Genomic DNA, 19,773 nt, shown 5'->3' on the forward strand with positions numbered 1-19,773 from the left:
GCAGCTTGCCAACTGAGAGAAAACAGTACCTGACCACTCTCCTGCCTTTTCTATTCACATGAACATTCGATTGCAAGCTGTTTTGGAGAACTTTCTTTCTCTTCTTGCAAAACACTCGGCAGACCTGCGTGCAGCCTCTAGAACACGATGGGAGATGTTTTTTTTGCCGGCACAGTTTCTCCTTGCAGAAAGAGTGGAAAAGCTTTTTGCTAAGATGTAGACGAGAAGAGAGGCTAAAGAAGCAGGTATGGTGCTCTGCAGAGCTAAGCACAGCTCCCGGGCCTCTTTCGGCAGAAGACACACACTGCAGAGCACTGTGAGCGGCAGAATCGTCTTTGCGCGAAGAAGCAGCTTCTTCGTCTCCGGGAGCCGGAGAGAGCGGCAACTTCGCAAAGGTGATGAAACAAGCTGTACAACACTGCGATTGTGTGCGCAGCTTGCCAACTGAGAGAAAACAGTACCTGACCACTCTCCTGCCTTTTCTATTCACATGAACATTCGATTGCAAGCTGTTTTGGACAACTTTCTTTCTCTTCTTGCAAAACACTCGGCAGACCTGCGTGCAGCCTCTAGAAGACGATGGGAGATGTTTTCTGTGCTGGCACAGTTTCTCCTTGCCAGACAGAGTGGAAAAGCTTTTTGCTAAGATGTAGACGAGAAGAGAGGCTAAAGACGAAGGTACGGTGCTTCTCAGAGCTAAGCACCGCTGCCGGACCTCTTTCGGCAGAAGGCGCACACCGCAGAGCACTGTGAGCGGCAGAATCGTCTTTGCGCGAAGAAGCAGCTTCTTCGTCTCCGGGAGCCGGAGAGAGCGGCAACTTCGCAAAGGTGATGAAACAAGCTGTACAACACTGCGATTGTGTGCGCAGCTTGCCAACTGAGAGCAAACTGTACCTGATCACTCTCCTGCCTTTTCTATTCACATGAACCTTCGATTGCTAGCTGTTTTGGACAACTTTCTTTCTCTTCGTGCAAAACACTCTGCAGACCTCCGTGCAGCCTCTAGAACACGATGGTAGATGTTTTCTGTGCTGGCACAGTTTCTCCTTGCCAGAAAGAGTAGAAAAGCTTTTTGCTAAGATGTAGACGAGAAGAGAGGCTAAAGACGAAGGTACGGTGCTATGCAGAGCTAAGCACCTCTCCCGGGCCTCTTTCGGCAGAAGGCGCACACCGCAGAGCACTGTGAGCGGCAGAATCGTCTTTGCGCGAAGAAGCAGCTTCTTCGTCTCCGGGAGCCGGAGAGAGCGGCAACTTCGCAAAGGTGATGAAACAAGCTGTACAACACTGCGATTGTGTGCGCAGCTTGCCAAGTGAGAGAAAACAGTACCTGACCACTCTCCTGCCTTTTCTATTCACATGAACATTCGATTGCAAGCTGTTTTGGACAACTTTCTTTCTCTTCTTGCAAAACACTCGGCAGACCTGCGTGCAGCCTCTAGACCACGATGGGAGATGTTTTCTGTGCTGGCACAGTTTCTCCTTGCCAGACAGAGTGGAAAAGCTTTTTGCTAAGATGTAGACGAGAAGAGAGGCTAAAGAAGCACGTATGGTGCTTCTCAGAGCTAAGCACAGCTCCCGGGGATCTTTCGGCAGAAGGCGCACACCGCAGAGCACTGTGAGCGGCAGAATCGTCTTTGCGCGAAGAAGCAGCTTCTTCGTCTCCGGGAGCCGGAGAGAGCGGCAACTTGGCAAAGGTGATGAAACAAGCTGTACAACACTGCGATTGTGTGCGCAGCTTGCCAACTGAGAGAAAACAGTACCTGACCACTCTCCTGCCTTTTCTATTCACATGAACATTCGATTGCAAGCTGTTTTGGACAACTTTCTTTCTCTTCTTGCAAAACACTCGGCAGACCTGCGTGCAGCCTCTAGAACACGATGGGAGATGTTTTCTGTGCTGGCACAGTTTCTCCTTGCCAGACAGAGTGGAAAAGCTTTTTGCTAAGATGTAGACGAGAAGAGAGGCTAAAGACGAAGGTACGGTGCTAAGCAGAGCTAAGCACCGCTCCCGGACCTCTTTCGGCAGAAGGCGCACACCGCAGAGCACTGTGAGCGGCAGAATCGTCTTTGCGCGAAGAAGCAGCTTCTTCGTCTCCGGGAGCCGGAGAGAGCGGCAACTTCGCAAAGGTGATGAAACAAGCTGTACAACACTGCGATTGTGTGCGCAGCTTGCCAACTGAGAGAAAACAGTACCTGACCACTCTCCTGCCTTTTCTATTCACATGAACATTCGATTGCAAGCTGTTTTGGACAACTTTCTTTCTCTTCTTGCAAAACACTCGGCAGACCTGCGTGCAGCCTCTAGAACACGATGGGAGATGTTTTTTGTGCTGGCACAGTTTCTCCTTGCCAGACAGAGTGGAAAAGCTTTTTGCTAAGATGTAGACGAGAAGAGAGGCTAAAGACGAAGGTACGGTGCTCTGCAGAGCTAGGCACCGCTCCCGGACCTCTTTCGGCAGAAGGCGCACACAGCAGAGCACTGTGAGCGGCAGAATCGTCTTTGCGCGAAGAAGCAGCTTCTTCGTCTCCGGGAGCCGGAGAGAGCGGCAACTTGGCAAAGGTGATGAAACAAGCTGTACAACACTGCGATTGTGTGCGCAGCTTGCCAACTGAGAGAAAACAGTACCTGACCACTCTCCTGCCTTTTCTATTCGCATGAACATTCGATTGCAAGCTGTTTTGGACAACTTTCTTTCTCTTCTTGCAAAACACTCGGCAGACCTGCGTGCAGCCTCTAGAACACGATGGGAGATGTTTTCTGTGCTGGCACAGTTTCTACTTGCCAGACAGAGTGGAAAAGCTTTTTGCTAAGATGTAGACGAGAAGAGAGGCTAAAGACGAAGCTACGGTGCTATGCAGAGCTAAGCACCGATCCCGGACCTCTTTCGGCAGAAGGCGCACACCGCAGAGCACTGTGAGCGGCAGAATCGTCTTTGCGTGAAGAAGCAGCTTCTTCGTCTCCGGGAGCCGGAGAGAGCGGCAACTTCGCAAAGGTGATGAAACAAGCTGTACAACACTGCGATTGTGTGCGCAGCTTGCCAACTGAGAGAAAACAGTACCTGACCACTCTCCTGCCTTTTCTATTCACATGAACATTCGATTGCAAGCTGTTTTGGACAACTTTCTTTCTCTTCTTGCAAAACACTCGGCAGACCTCCGTGCAGCCTCTAGAACACGATGGGAGATGTTTTCTGTGCTGGCACAGTTTCTCCTTGCCAGACAGAGTGGAAAAGCTTTTTGCTAAGATGTAGACGAGAAGAGAGGCTAAAGATGAAGGTACGGTGCTCTGCAGAGCTAGGCACCGCTCCCGGACCTCTTTCGGCAGAAGGCGCACACCGCAGAGCACTGGGAGCGGCAGAATCGTCTTTGCGCGAAGAAGCAGCTTCTTCGTCTCCGGGAGCCGGAGAGAGCGGCAGCTTCGCAAAGGTGATGAAACAAGCTGTACAACACTGCGATTGTGTGCGCAGCTTGCCAACTGAGAGAAAACAGTACCTGACCACTCTCCTGCCTTTTCTATTCACATGAACATTCGATTGCAAGCTGTTTTGGAGAACTTTCTTTCTCTTCTTGCAAAACACTCGGCAGACCTCCGTGCAGCCTCTAGAACACGATGGGAGATGTTTTTTTTGCCGGCACAGTTTCTCCTTGCAGAAAGAGTGGAAAAGCTTTTTGCTAAGATGTAGACGAGAAGAGAGGCTAAAGAAGCAGGTATGGTGCTCTGCAGAGCTAAGCACAGCTCCCGGGCCTCTTTCGGCAGAAGACACACACTGCAGAGCACTGTGAGCGGCAGAATCGTCTTTGCGCGAAGAAGCAGCTTCTTCGTCTCCGGGAGCCGGAGAGAGCGGCAACTTCGCAAAGGTGATGAAACAAGCTGTACAACACTGCGATTGTGTGCGCAGCTTGCCAACTGAGAGAAAACAGTACCTGACCACTCTCCTGCCTTTTCTATTCACATGAACATTCGATTGCAAGCTGTTTTGGACAACTTTCTTTCTCTTCTTGCAAAACACTCGGCAGACCTGCGTGCAGCCTCTAGAAGACGATGGGAGATGTTTTCTGTGCTGGCACAGTTTCTCCTTGCCAGACAGAGTGGAAAAGCTTTTTGCTAAGATGTAGACGAGAAGAGAGGCTAAAGACGAAGGTACGGTGCTTCTCAGAGCTAAGCACCGCTGCCGGACCTCTTTCGGCAGAAGGCGCACACCGCAGAGCACTGTGAGCGGCAGAATCGTCTTTGCGCGAAGAAGCAGCTTCTTCGTCTCCGGGAGCCGGAGAGAGCGGCAACTTCGCAAAGGTGATGAAACAAGCTGTACAACACTGCGATTGTGTGCGCAGCTTGCCAACTGAGAGCAAACTGTACCTGATCACTCTCCTGCCTTTTCTATTCACATGAACCTTAGATTGCCACATGTTTTGGACAACTTTCTTTCTCTTCGTGCAAAACACTCTGCAGACCTCCGTGCAGCCTCTAGAACAGGATGGGAGATGTTTTCTGTGCTGGCACAGTTTCTCCTTGCCAGAAAGAGTAGAAAAGCTTTTTGCTAAGATGTAGACGAGAAGAGAGGCTAAAGACGAAGGTACGGTACTTCTCAGAGCTAAGCACCTCTCCCGGGCCTCTTTCGGCAGAAGGCGCACACCGCAGAGCACTGTGAGCGGCAGAATCGTCTTTGCGCGAAGAAGCAGCTTCTTCGTCTCCGGGAGCCGGAGAGAGCGGCAACTTCGCAAAGGTGATGAAACAAGCTGTACAACACTGCGATTGTGTGCGCAGCTTTCCAACTGAGAGAAAACAGTACCTGACCACTCTCCTGCCTTTTCTATTCACATGAACATTCGATTGCAAGCTGTTTTGGACAACTTTCTTTCTCTTCTTGCAAAACACTCGGCAGACCTGCGTGCAGCCTCTAGACCACGATGGGAGATGTTTTCTGTGCTGGCACAGTTTCTCCTTGCCAGACAGAGTGGAAAAGCTTTTTGCTAAGATGTAGACGAGAAGAGAGGCTAAAGAAGCACGTATGGTGCTTCTCAGAGCTAAGCACAGCTCCCGGGGATCTTTCGGCAGAAGGCGCACACCGCAGAGCACTGTGAGCGGCAGAATCGTCTTTGCGCGAAGAAGCAGCTTCTTCGTCTCCGGGAGTCGGAGAGAGCGGCAACTTCGCAAAGGTGATGAAACAAGCTGTACAACACTGCGATTGTGTGCGCAGCTTGCCAACTGAGAGAAAACAGTACCTGACCACTCTCCTGCCTTTTCTATTCACATGAACATTCGATTGCAAGCTGTTTTGGACAACTTTCTTTCTCTTCTTGCAAAACACTCGGCAGACCTGCGTGCAGCCTCTAGAACACGATGGGAGATGTTTTCTGTGCTGGCACAGTTTCTCCTTGCCAGACAGAGTGGAAAAGCTTTTTGCTAAGATGTAGACGAGAAGAGAGGCTAAAGAAGCACGTATGGTGCTTCTCAGAGCTAAGCACCGCTCCCGGACCTCTTTCGGCAGAAGGCGCACACCGCAGAGCACTGTGAGCGGCAGAATCGTCTTTGCGCGAAGAAGCAGCTTCTTCGTCTCCGGGAGCCGGAGAGAGCGGCAACTTCGCAAAGGTGATGAAACAAGCTGTACAACACTGCGATTGTGTGCGCAGCTTGCCAACTGAGAGAAAACAGTACCTGACCACTCTCCTGCCTTTTTTATTCACATGAACATTCGATTGGAAGCTGTTTTGGACAACTTTCTTTCTCTTCCTGCAAAACACTCGGCAGACCTGCGTGCAGCCTCTAGACCACGATGGGAGATGTTTTTTGTGCTGGCACAGTTTCTCCTTGCCAGACAGAGTGGAAAAGCTTTTTGCTAAGATGTAGACGAGAAGAGAGGCTAAAGACGAAGGTACGGTGCTCTGCAGAGCTAAGTACCGCTCCCGGGCCTCTTTCGGCAGAAGGCGCACGCCGCAGAGCACTGTGAGCGGCAGAATCGTCTTTGCGCGAAGAAGCAGCTTCTTCGTCTCCGGGAGCCGGAGAGAGCGGCAACTTCGCAAAGGTGATGAAACAAGCTGTACAACACTGCGATTGTGTGCGCAGCTTGCCAACTGAGAGAAAACAGTACCTGACCACTCTCCTGCCTTTTCTATTCACATGAACATTCGATTGCAAGCTGTTTTGGACAACTTTCTTTCTCTTCTTGCAAAACACTCGCAGACCTGCGTGCAGCCTCTAGAACACGATGGGAGATGTTTTCTGTGCTGGCACAGTTTCTCCTTGCCAGACAGAGTGGAAAAGCTTTTTGCTAAGATGTAGACGAGAAGAGAGGCTAAAGAAGCAGGTATGGTGCTCTGCAGAGCTAAACACAGCTCCCCGGCCTCTTTCGGCAGAAGACACACACTGCAGAGCACTGTGAGCGGCAGAATCGTCTTTGCGCGAAGAAGCAGCTTCTTCGTCTCCGGGAGCCGGAGAGAGCGGCAACTTCGCAAAGGTGATGAAACAAGCTGTACAACACTGCGATTGTGTGCGCAGCTTGCCAAGTGAGAGAAAACAGGACCTGACCACTCTCCTGCCATTTCTATTCAAACGAACATTCGATTGCAAGCTGTTTTGGACAACTTTCTTTCTCTTCTTGCAAAACACTCGGCAGACCTGCGTGCAGCCTCTAGAACACGATGGGAGATGTTTTTTGTGCTGGCACAGTTTGTCCTTGCCAGACAGAGTGGAAAAGCGTTTTTCTAAGATGTAGACGAGAAGAGAGGCTAAAGAAGCACCTATGGTGCTTCTCAGAGCTAAGCACCGCTCCCGGACCTCTTTCGGCAGAAGGCGCACACCGCAGAGCACTGTGAGCGGCAGAATCGTCTTTGCGCGAAGAAGCAGCTTCTTCGTCTCCGGGAGCCGGAGAGAGCGGCAACTTCGCAAAGGTGATGAAACAAGCTGTACAACACTGCGATTGTGTGCGCAGCTTGCCAACTGAGAGAAAACAGTACCTGACCACTCTCCTGCCTTTTCTATTCACATGAACATTCGATTGCAAGCTGTTTTGGACAACTTTCTTTCTCTTCTTGCAAAACACTCGGCAGACCTCCGTGCAGCCTCTAGAAGACGATGGGAGATGTTTTCTGTGCTGGCACAGTTTCTCCTTGCCAGACAGAGTGGAAAAGCTTTTTGCTAAGATGTAGACGAGAAGAGAGGCTAAAGACGAAGGTACGGTGCTCTGCAGAGCTAAGCACCGCTCCCGGGCGTCTTTCGGCAGAAGGCGCACACCGCAGAGCACTGTGAGCGGCAGAATCGTCTTTGCGCGAAGAAGCAGCTTCTTCGTCTCCGGGAGCCGGAGAGAGCGGCAACTTCGCAAAGGTGATGAAACAAGCTGTACAACACTGCGATTGTGTGCGCATCTTGCCAACAGAGAAAACAGTACCTGACCACTCTCCTGCCTTTTCTATTCACGTGAACATTCGATTGCAAGCTGTTTTGGACAACTTTCTTTCTCTTTTTGCAAAACACTCGGCAGACCTCCGTGCAGCCTCTAGAACACGATGGGAGATGTTTTCTGTGCTGGCACAGTTTCTCCTTGCCAGACAGAGTGGAAAAGCTTTTTGCTAAGATGTAGACGAGAAGAGAGGCTAAAGAAGCACGTATGGTGCTTCTCAGATCTAAGCACCGCTGCCGGACCTCTTTCGGCAGAAGGCGCACACCGCAGAGCACTGTGAGCGGCAGAATCGTCTTTGCGCGAAGAAGCAGCTTCTTCGTCTCCGGGAGCCGGAGAGAGCGGCAACTTGGCAAAGGTGATGAAACAAGCTGTACAACACTGCGATTGTGTGCGCAGCTTGCCAACTGAGAGAAAACAGTACCTGACCACTCTCCTGCCTTTTCTATTCACATGAACATTCGATTGCAAGCTGTTTTGGACAACTTTCTTTCTCTTCTTGCAAAACACTCGGCAGACCTCCGTGCAGCCTCTAGAACACGATGGGAGATGTTTTCTGTGCTGGCACAGTTTCTCCTTGCCAGACAGAGTGGAAAAGCTTTTTGCTAAGATGTAGACGAGAAGAGAGGCTAAAGACGAAGGTACGGTGCTCTGCAGAGCTAAGCACCGCTCCCGGGCCTCTTTCGGCAGAAGGCGCACACCGCAGAGCACTGTGAGAGGCAGAATCGTCTTTGCGCGAAGAAGCAGCTTCTTCGTCTCCGGGAGCCGGAGAGAGCGGCAACTTCGCAAAGGTGATGAAACAAGCTGTACAACACTGCGATTGTGTGCGCAGCTTGCCAAGTGAGAGAAAACAGTACCTGACCACTCTCCTGCCTTTTCTATTCACATGAATATTCGATTGCAAGCTGTTTTGGACAACTTTCTTTCTCTTCCTGCAAAACACTCGGCAGACCTGCGTGCAGCCTCTAGAACACGATGGGAGATGTTTTTTGTGCTGGCACAGTTTCTCCTTGCCAGACAGAGTGGAAAAGCTTTTTGCTAAGATGTAGACGAGAAGAGAGGCTAAAGACGAAGGTACGGTGCTCTGCAGAGGTAAGCACCGCTCCCGGACCTCTTTCGGCAGAAGGCGCACACCGCAGAGCACTGTGAGCGGCAGAATCGTCTTTGCGCGAAGAAGCAGCTTCTTCGTCTCCGGGAGCCGGAGAGAGCGGCAACTTCGCAAAGGTGATGAAACAAGCTGTACAACACTGCGATTGTGTGCGCAGCTTGCCAACTGAGAGAAAACAGTACCTGACCACTCTCCTGCCTTTTCTATTCACATGAACATTCGATTGCAAGCTGTTTTGGACAACTTTCTTTCTCTTCTTGCAAAACACTCGGCAGACCTGCGTGCAGCCTCTAGAACACGATGGGAGATGTTTTCTGTGCTGCCACAGTTTCTCCTTGCCAGACAGAGTGGAAAAGCTTTTTGCTAAGATGTAGACGAGAAGAGAGGCTAAAGACGAAGGTACGGTGCTCTGCAGAGCTAAGCACCTCTGCCGGACCTCTTTCGGCAGAAGGCGCACACCGCAGAGCACTGTGAGCGGCAGAATCGTCTTTGCGCGAAGAAGCAGCTTCTTCTTCTCCGGGAGCCGGAGAGAGCGGCAACTTCGCAAAGGTGATGAAACAAGCTGTACAACACTGCGATTGTGTGCGCAGCTTGCCAACTGAGAGAAAACAGTACCTGACCACTCTCCTGCCTTTTGTATTCACATGAACATTCGATTCCAAGCTGTTTTGGACAACTTTCTTTCTCTTCTTGCAAAACACTCGGCAGACCTCCGTGCAAGCTCTAGAACACGATGGGAGATGTTTTTTGTGCTGGCACAGTTTCTCCTTGCCAGACAGAGTGGAAAAGCTTTTTGCTAAGATGTAGACGAGAAGAGAGGCTAAAGACGAAGGTACGGTGCTCTGCAGATCTAAGCACCGCTGCCGGGCCTCTTTCGGCAGAAGGCGCACACCGCAGAGCACTGTGAGCGGCAGAATTGTCTTTGCGCGAAGAAGCAGCTTCTTCGTCTCCGGGAGCCGGAGAGAGCGGCAACTTCGCAAAGGTGATGAAACAAGCTGTACAACACTGCGATTGTGTGCGCAGCTTGCCAACTGAGAGAAAACAGTACCTGACCACTCTCCTGCCTTTTCTATTCAGATGAACATTCGATTGCAAGCTGTTTTGGACAACTTTCTTTCTCTTCTTGCAAAACACTCGGCAGACCTCCGTGCAGCCTCTAGAACACGATGGGAGATGTTTTCTGTGCTGGCACAGTTTCTCCTTGCCAGACAGAGTGGAAAAGCTTTTTGCTAAGATGTAGACGAGAAGAGAGGCTAAAGACGAAGATACGGTGTTCTGCAGAGCTAAGCACCGCTCCCGGACCTCTTTCGGCAGAAGGCGCACACCGCAGAGCACTGTGAGCGGCAGAATCGTCTTTGCGCGAAGAAGCAGCTTCTTCGTCTCCGGGAGCCGGAGAGAGCGGCAACTTCGCAAAGGTGATGAAACAAGCTGTACAACACTGCGATTGTGTGCGCAGCTTGCCAACTGAGAGAAAACAGTACCTGACCACTCTCCTGCCTTTTCTATTCACATGAACATTCGATTGCAAGCTGTTTTGGACAACTATCTTTCTCTTCTTGCAAAACACTCGGCAGACCTCCGTGCAGCCTCTAGAACACGATGGGAGATGTTTTCTGTGCTGGCACAGTTTCTCCTTGCCAGACAGAGTGGAAAAGCTTTTTGCTAAGATGTAGACGAGAAGAGAGGCTAAAGACGAAGGTACGGTGCTCTGCAGACTAAGCACCGCTCCCGGGCGTCTTTCGGCAGAAGGCGCACACCGCAGAGCACTGTGAGCGGCAGAATCGTCTTTGCGCGAAGAAGCGGCTTCTTCGTCTCCGGGAGCCGGAGAGAGCGGCAACTTTGCAAAGGTGATGAAACAAGCTGTACAACACTGCGATTGTGTGCGCAGCTTGCCAAGTGAGAGAAAACAGTACCTGACCACTCTCCTGCCTTTTCTATTCACATGAACATTCGATTGCAAGCTGTTTTGGACAACTTTCTTTCTCTTCTTGCAAAACACTCGGCAGACCTGCGTGCAGCCTCTAGAACACGATGGGAGATGTTTTTTGTGCTGGCACAGTTTCTCCCTGCCAGACAGAGTGGAAAAGCTTTTTGCTAAGATGTAGACGAGAAGAGAGGCTAAAGACGAAGGTACGGTGCTCTGCAGAGCTAAGCACAGCTCCTGGGGCTCTTTCGGCAGAAGGCGCACACCGCAGAGCACTGTGAGCGGCAGAATCGTCTTTGCGCGAAGAAGCAGCTTCTTCGTCTCCGGGAGCCGGAGAGAGCGGCAACTTCGCAAAGGTGATGAAACAAGCTGTACAACACTGCGATTGTGTGCGCATCTTGCCAACAGAGAAAACAGTACCTGACCCCTCTCCTGCCTTTTCTATTCACGTGAACATTCGATTGCAAGCTGTTTTGGAGAACTTTCTTTCTCTTCTTGCAAAACACTCGGCAGACCTCCGTGCAGCCTCTAGAACACGATGGGAGATGTTTTCTGTGCTGGCACAGTTTCTCCTTGCCAGACAGAGTGGAAAAGCTTTTTGCTAAGATGTAGACGAGAAGAGAGGCTAAAGAAGCACCTATGGTGCTTCTCAGAGCTAAGCACCGCTGCCGGACCTCTTTCGGCAGAAGGCGCACACCGCAGAGCACTGTGAGCGGCAGAATCGTCTTTGCGCGAAGAAGCAGCTTCTTCGTCTCCGGGAGCCGGAGAGAGCAGCAACTTGGCAAAGGTGATGAAACAAGCTGTACAACACTGCGATTGTGTGCGCAGCTTGCCAACTGAGAGAAAACAGTACCTGACCACTCTGCTGCCTTTTCTATTCACATGAATATTCGATTGCAAGCTGTTTTGGACAACTTTCTTTCTCTTCTTGCAAAACACTCGGCAGACCTGCGTGCAGCCTCTAGAACACGATGGGAGATGTTTTTTGTGCTGGCACAGTTTCTCCTTGCCAGACAGAGTGGAAAAGCTTTTTGCTAAGATGTAGACGAGAAGAGAGGCTAAAGACGAAGGTACGGTGCTCTGCAGAGCTAAGCACCGCTCCCGGACCTCTTTCGGCAGAAGGCGCACACCGCAGAGCACTGTGAGCGGCAGAATCGTCTTTGCGCGAAGAAGCAGCTTCTTCGTCTCCGGGAGCCGGAGAGAGCGGCAACTTCGCAAAGGTGATGAAACAAGCTGTACAACACTGCGATTGTGTGCGCAGCTTGCCAACTGAGAGAAAACAGTACCTGACCACTCTCCTGCCTTTTCTATTCACATGAACATTCGATTGCAAGCTGTTTTGGACAACTTTCTTTCTCTTCTTGCAAAACACTCGGCAGACCTCCGTGCAGCCTCTAGAACACGATGGGAGATGTTTTTTGTGCTGGCACAGTTTCTCCTTGCCAGACAGAGTGGAAAAGCTTTTTGCTAAGATGTAGACGAGAGGAGAGGCTAAAGACAAAGGTACGGTGCTCTGCAGAGCTAAGCACCGCTCCCGGACCTCTTTCGGCAGAAGGCGCACACCGCAGAGCACTGTGAGCGGCAGAATCGTCTTTGCGCGAAGAAGCAGCTTCTTCGTCTCCGGGAGCCGGAGAGAGCGGCAACTTCGCAAAGGTGATGAAACAAGCCGTACAACACTGCGATTGTGTGCGCAGCTTGCCAACTGAGAGCAAACTGTACCTGATCACTCTCCTGCCTTTTCTATTCACATGAACATTCGATTGCAAGCTGTTTTGGACAACTTTCTTTCTCTTCGTGCAAAACACTCTGCAGACCTCCGTGCAGCCTCTAGAACACGATGGGAGATGTTTTCTGTGCTGGCACTGTTTCTCCCTGCCAGAAAGAGTAGAAAAGCTTTTTGCTAAGATGTAGACGAGAAGAGAGGCTAAAGACGAAGGTACGGTGCTCTGCAGAGCTAAGCACCGCTCCCGGGCCTCTTTCGGCAGAAGGCGCACACCGCAGAGCACTGTGAGCGGCAGAATCGTCTTTGCGCGAAGAAGCAGCTTCTTCGTCTCCGGGAGCCGGAGAGAGCGGCAACTTCGCAAAGGTGATGAAACAAGCTGTACAACACTGCGATTGTGTGCGCAGCTTGCCAACTGAGAGAAAACAGTACCTGACCACTCTCCTGCCTTTTCTATTCACATGAACATTCGATTGCAAGCTGTTTTGGACAACTTTCTTTCTCTTCTTGCAAAACACTCGGCAGACCTGCGTGCAGCCTCTAGAACACGATGGGAGATGTTTTTTGTGCTGGCACAGTTTCTCCTTGCCAGACAGAGTGGAAAAGCTTTTTGCTAAGATGTAGACGAGAAGAGAGGCTAAAGACGAAGGTACGGTGCTCTGCAGAGCTAAGCACCGCTCCCGGACCTCTTTCGGCAGAAGGCGCACACCGCAGAGCACTGTGAGCGGCAGAATCGTCTTTGCGCGAAGAAGCAGCTTCTTCGTCTCCGGGAGCCGGAGAGAGCGGCAACTTCGCAAAGGTGATGAAACAAGCTGTACAACACTGCGATTGTGTGCGCAGCTTGCCAACTGAGAGAAAACAGTACCTGACCACTCTCCTGCCTTTTCTATTCAGATGAACATTCGATTGCAAGCTGTTTTGGACAACTTTCTTTCTCTTCTTGCAAAACACTCGGCAGACCTGCGTGCAGCCTCTAGAACACGATGGGAGATGTTTTCTGTGCTGGCACAGTTTCTCCTTGCCAGACAGAGTGGAAAAGCTTTTTGCTAAGATGTAGACGAGAAGAGAGGCTAAAGAAGCAGGTATGGTGCTCTGCAGAGCTAAGCACAGCTCCCGGGCCTCTTTCGGCAGAAGACACACACTGCAGAGCACTGTGAGCGGCAGAATCGTCTTTGCGCGAAGAAGCAGCTTCTTCGTCTCCGGGAGCCGGAGAGAGCGGCAACTTGGCAAAGGTGATGAAACAAGCTGTACAACACTGCGATTGTGTGCGCAGCTTGCCAAGTGAGAGAAAACAGTACCTGACCACTCTCCTGCCATTTGTATTCAAACGAACATTCGATTGCAAGCTGTTTTGGACAACTTTCTTTCTCTTCTTGCAAAACACTCGGCAGACCTGCGTGCAGCCTCTAGAACACGATGGGAGATGTTTTCTGTGCTGGCACAGTTTCTCCTTGCCAGACAGAGTGGAAAAGCTTTTTGCTAAGATGTAGACGAGAAGAGAGGCTAAAGACGAAGGTACGGTGCTCTGCAGAGCTAAGCACCGCTCCCGGGCCTCTTTCGGCAGAAGGCGCACACCGCAGAGCACTGTGAGAGGCAGAATCGTCTTTGCGCGAAGAAGCAGCTTCTTCGTCTCCGGGAGCCGGAGAGAGCGGCAACTTCGCAAAGGTGATGAAACAAGCTGTACAACACTGCGATTGTGTGCGCAGCTTGCCAACTGAGAGAAAACAGTACCTGACCACTCTCCTGCCTTTTCTATTCACATGAACATTCGATTGCAAGCTGTTTTGGACAACTTTCTTTCTCTTCCTGCAAAACACTCGGCAGACCTGCGTGCAGCCTCTAGAACACGATGGGAGATGTTTTTTGTGCTGGCACAGTTTCTCCTTGCCAGACAGAGTGGAAAAGCTTTTTGCTAAGATGTAGACGAGAAGAGAGGCTAAAGACGAAGGTACGGTGCTCTGCAGAGGTAAGCACCGCTCCCGGACCTCTTTCGGCAGAAGGCGCACACCGCAGAGCACTGTGAGCGGCAGAATCGTCTTTGCGCGAAGAAGCAGCTTCTTCGTCTCCGGGAGCCGGAGAGAGCGGCAACTTCGCAAAGGTGATGAAACAAGCTGTACAACACTGCGATTGTGTGCGCAGCTTGCCAAGTGAGAGAAAACAGTACCTGACCACTCTCCTGCCTTTTCTATTCACATGAACATTCGATTGCAAGCTGTTTTGGACAACTTTCTTTCTCTTCTTGCAAAACACTCGGCAGACCTGCGTGCAGCCTCTAGAACACGATGGGAGATGTTTTCTGTGCTGCCACAGTTTCTCCTTGCCAGACAGAGTGGAAAAGCTTTTTGCTAAGATGTAGACGAGAAGAGAGGCTAAAGACGAAGGTACGGTGCTCTGCAGAGCTAAGCACCTCTGCCGGACCTCTTTCGGCAGAAGGCGCACACCGCAGAGCACTGTGAGCGGCAGAATCGTCTTTGCGCGAAGAAGCAGCTTCTTCTTCTCCGGGAGCCGGAGAGAGCGGCAACTTCGCAAAGGTGATGAAACAAGCTGTACAACACTGCGATTGTGTGCGCAGCTTGCCAACTGAGAGAAAACAGTACCTGACCACTCTCCTGCCTTTTGTATTCACATGAACATTCGATTCCAAGCTGTTTTGGACAACTTTCTTTCTCTTCTTGCAAAACACTCGGCAGACCTCCGTGCAAGCTCTAGAACACGATGGGAGATGTTTTTTGTGCTGGCACAGTTTCTCCTTGCCAGACAGAGTGGAAAAGCTTTTTGCTAAGATGTAGACGAGAAGAGAGGCTAAAGACGAAGGTACGGTGCTCTGCAGAGCTAAGCACAGCTCCCGGGCCTCTTTCGGCAGAAGGCGCACACCGCAGAGCACTGTGAGCGGCAGAATTGTCTTTGCGCGAAGAAGCAGCTTCTTCGTCTCCGGGAGCCGGAGAGAGCGGCAACTTCGCAAAGGTGATGAAACAAGCTGTACAACACTGCGATTGTGTGCGCAGCTTGCCAACTGAGAGAAAACAGTACCTGACCACTCTCCTGCCTTTTCTATTCACATGAACATTCGATTGCAAGCTGTTTTGGACAACTTTCTTTCTCTTCTTGCAAAACACTCGGCAGACCTGCGTGCAGCCTCTAGAACACGATGGGAGATGTTTTCTGTGCTGGCACAGTTTCTCCTTGCCAGACAGAGTGGAAAAGCTTTTTGCTAAGATGTAGACGAGAAGAGAGGCTAAAGACGAAGATACGGTGTTCTGCAGAGCTAAGCACCGCTCCCGGACCTCTTTCGGCAGAAGGCGCACACCGCAGAGCACTGTGAGCGGCAGAATCGTCTTTGCGCGAAGAAGCAGCTTCTTCGTCTCCGGGAGCCGGAGAGAGCGGCAACTTCGCAAAGGTGATGAAACAAGCTGTACAACACTGCGATTGTGTGCGCAGCTTGCCAACTGAGAGAAAACAGTACCTGACCACTCTCCTGCCTTTTCTATTCACATGAACATTCGATTGCAAGCTGTTTTGGACAACTATCTTTCTCTTCTTGCAAAACACTCGGCAGACCTCCGTGCAGCCTCTAGAACACGATGGGAGATGTTTTCTGTGCTGGCACAGTTTCTCCTTGCCAGACAGAGTGGAAAAGCTTTTTGCTAAGATGTAGACGAGAAGAGAGGCTAAAGACGAAGGTACGGTGCTCTGCAGACTAAGCACCGCTCCCGGGCGTCTTTCGGCAGAAGGCGCACACCGCAGAGCACTGTGAGCGGCAGAATCGTCTTTGCGCGAAGAAGCAGCTTCTTCGTCTCCGGGAGCCGGAGAGAGCGGCAACTTTGCAAAGGTGATGAAACAAGCTGTACAACACTGCGATTGTGTGCGCAGCTTGCCAAGTGAGAGAAAACAGTACCTGACCACTCTCCTGCCTTTTCTATTCACATGAACATTCGATTGCAAGCTGTTTTGGACAACTTTCTTTCTCTTCTTGCAAAACACTCGGCAGACCTGCGTGCAGCCTCTAGAACACGATGGGAGATGTTTTTTGTGCTGGCACAGTTTCTCCCTGCCAGACAGAGTGGAAAAGCTTTTTGCTAAGATGTAGACGAGAAGAGAGGCTAAAGACGAAGGTACGGTGCTCTGCAGAGCTAAGCACAGCTCCTGGGGCTCTTTCGGCAGAAGGCGCACACCGCAGAGCACTGTGAGCGGCAGAATCGTCTTTGCGCGAAGAAGCAGCTTCTTCGTCTCCGGGAGCCGGAGAGAGCGGCAACTTCGCAAAGGTGATGAAACAAGCTGTACAACACTGCGATTGTGTGCGCATCTTGCCAACAGAGAAAACAGTACCTGACCCCTCTCCTGCCTTTTCTATTCACGTGAACATTCGATTGCAAGCTGTTTTGGAGAACTTTCTTTCTCTTCTTGCAAAACACTCGGCAGACCTCCGTGCAGCCTCTAGAACACGATGGGAGATGTTTTCTGTGCTGGCACAGTTTCTCCTTGCCAGACAGAGTGGAAAAGCTTTTTGCTAAGATGTAGACGAGAAGAGAGGCTAAAGAAGCACCTATGGTGCTTCTCAGAGCTAAGCACCGCTGCCGGACCTCTTTCGGCAGAAGGCGCACACCGCAGAGCACTGTGAGCGGCAGAATCGTCTTTGCGCGAAGAAGCAGCTTCTTCGTCTCCGGGAGCCGGAGAGAGCAGCAACTTCGCAAAGGTGATGAAACAAGCTGTACAACACTGCGATTGTGTGCGCAGCTTGCCAACTGAGAGAAAACAGTACCTGACCACTCTGCTGCCTTTTCTATTCACATGAATATTCGATTGCAAGCTGTTTTGGACAACTTTCTTTCTCTTCTTGCAAAACACTCGGCAGACCTGCGTGCAGCCTCTAGAACACGATGGGAGATGTTTTTTGTGCTGGCACAGTTTCTCCTTGCCAGACAGAGTGGAAAAGCTTTTTGCTAAGATGTAGACGAGAAGAGAGGCTAAAGACGAAGGTACGGTGCTCTGCAGAGCTAAGCACCGCTCCCGGACCTCTTTCGGCAGAAGGCGCACACCGCAGAGCACTGTGAGCGGCAGAATCGTCTTTGCGCGAAGAAGCAGCTTCTTCGTCTCCGGGAGCCGGAGAGAGCGGCAACTTCGCAAAGGTGATGAAACAAGCTGTACAACACTGCGATTGTGTGCGCAGCTTGCCAACTGAGAGAAAACAGTACCTGACCACTCTCCTGCCTTTTCTATTCACATGAACATTCGATTGCAAGCTGTTTTGGACAACTTTCTTTCTCTTCTTGCAAAACACTCGGCAGACCTCCGTGCAGCCTCTAGAACACGATGGGAGATGTTTTTTGTGCTGGCACAGTTTCTCCTTGCCAGACAGAGTGGAAAAGCTTTTTGCTAAGATGTAGACGAGAGGAGAGGCTAAAGACAAAGGTACGGTGCTCTGCAGAGCTAAGCACCGCTCCCGGACCTCTTTCGGCAGAAGGCGCACACCGCAGAGCACTGTGAGCGGCAGAATCGTCTTTGCGCGAAGAAGCAGCTTCTTCGTCTCCGGGAGCCGGAGAGAGCGGCAACTTCGCAAAGGTGATGAAACAAGCTGTACAACACTGCGATTGTGTGCGCAGCTTGCCAACTGAGAGCAAACTGTACCTGATCACTCTCCTGCCTTTTCTATTCACATGAACATTCGATTGCAAGCTGTTTTGGACAACTTTCTTTCTCTTCGTGCAAAACACTCTGCAGACCTCCGTGCAGCCTCTAGAACACGATGGGAGATGTTTTCTGTGCTGGCACTGTTTCTCCCTGCCAGAAAGAGTAGAAAAGCTTTTTGCTAAGATGTAGACGAGAAGAGAGGCTAAAGACGAAGGTACGGTGCTCTGCAGAGCTAAGCACCGCTCCCGGGCCTCTTTCGGCAGAAGGCGCACACCGCAGAGCACTGTGAGCGGCAGAATCGTCTTTGCGCGAAGAAGCAGCTTCTTCGTCTCCGGGAGCCGGAGAGAGCGGCAACTTCGCAAAGGTGATGAAACAAGCTGTACAACACTGCGATTGTGTGCGCAGCTTGCCAACTGAGAGAAAACAGTACCTGACCACTCTCCTGCCTTTTCTATTCACATGAACATTCGATTGCAAGCTGTTTTGGACAACTTTCTTTCTCTTCTTGCAAAACACTCGGCAGACCTGCGTGCAGCCTCTAGAACACGATGGGAGATGTTTTTGTGCTGGCACAGTTTCTCCTTGCCAGACAGAGTGGAAAAGCTTTTTGCTAAGATGTAGACGAGAAGAGAGGCTAAAGACGAAGGTACGGTGCTCTGCAGAGCTAAGCACCGCTCCCGGACCTCTTTCGGCAGAAGGCGCACACCGCAGAGCACTGTGAGCGGCAGAATCGTCTTTGCGCGAAGAAGCAGCTTCTTCGTCTCCGGGAGCCGGAGAGAGCGGCAACTTCGCAAAGGTGATGAAACAAGCTGTACAACACTGCGATTGTGTGCGCAGCTTGCCAACTGAGAGAAAACAGTACCTGACCACTCTCCTGCCTTTTCTATTCAGATGAACATTCGATTGCAAGCTGTTTTGGACAACTTTCTTTCTCTTCTTGCAAAACACTCGGCAGACCTGCGTGCAGCCTCTAGAACACGATGGGAGATGTTTTCTGTGCTGGCACAGTTTCTCCTTGCCAGACAGAGTGGAAAAGCTTTTTGCTAAGATGTAGACGAGAAGAGAGGCTAAAGAAGCAGGTATGGTGCTCTGCAGAGCTAAGCACAGCTCCCGGGCCTCTTTCGGCAGAAGACACACACTGCAGAGCACTGTGAGCGGCAGAATCGTCTTTGCGCGAAGAAGCAGCTTCTTCGTCTCCGGGAGCCGGAGAGAGCGGCAACTTGGCAAAGGTGATGAAACAAGCTGTACAACACTGCGATTGTGTGCGCAGCTTGCCAAGTGAGAGAAAACAGTACCTGACCACTCTCCTGCCATTTGTATTCAAACGAACATTCGATTGCAAGCTGTTTTGGACAACTTTCTTTCTCTTCTTGCAAAACACTCGGCAGACCTGCGTGCAGCCTCTAGAACACGATGGGAGATGTTTTCTGTGCTGGCACAGTTTCTCCTTGCCAGACAGAGTGGAAAAGCTTTTTGCTATGATGTAGACGAGAAGAGAGGCTAAAGACGAAGGTACGGTGCTCTGCAGAGCTAAGCACCGCTGCCGGACCTCTTTCGGCAGAAGGCGCACACCGCAGAGCACTGTGAGCGGCAGAATCGTCTTTGCGCGAAGAAGCAGCTTCTTCGTCTCCGGGAGCCGCAGAGAGCGGCAACTTCGCAAAGGTGATGAAACAAGCTGTACAACACTGCGATTGTGTGCGCAGCTTGCCAACTGAGAGAAAACAGTACCTGACCACTCTCCTGCCTTTTCTATTCACATGAACATTCGATTGCAAGCTGTTTTGGACAACTTTCTTTCTCTTCTTGCAAAACACTCGGCAGACCTGCGTGCAGCCTCTAGAACACGATGGGAGATGTTTTTTGTGCTGGCACAGTTTCTCCTTGCCAGACAGAGTGGAAAAGCTTTTTGCTAAGATGTAGACGAGAAGAGAGGCTAAAGACGAAGGTACGGTGCTCTGCAGAGCTAAGCACAGCTCCTGGGGCTCTTTCGGCAGAAGGC

This window comes from Melozone crissalis, unplaced genomic scaffold (assembly GCF_028551555.1).
Source record: "Melozone crissalis strain CALT ecotype California unplaced genomic scaffold, PUWL_Pcris_2 ptg000151l_1, whole genome shotgun sequence".
Taxonomy (NCBI): domain Eukaryota; kingdom Metazoa; phylum Chordata; class Aves; order Passeriformes; family Passerellidae; genus Melozone; species Melozone crissalis.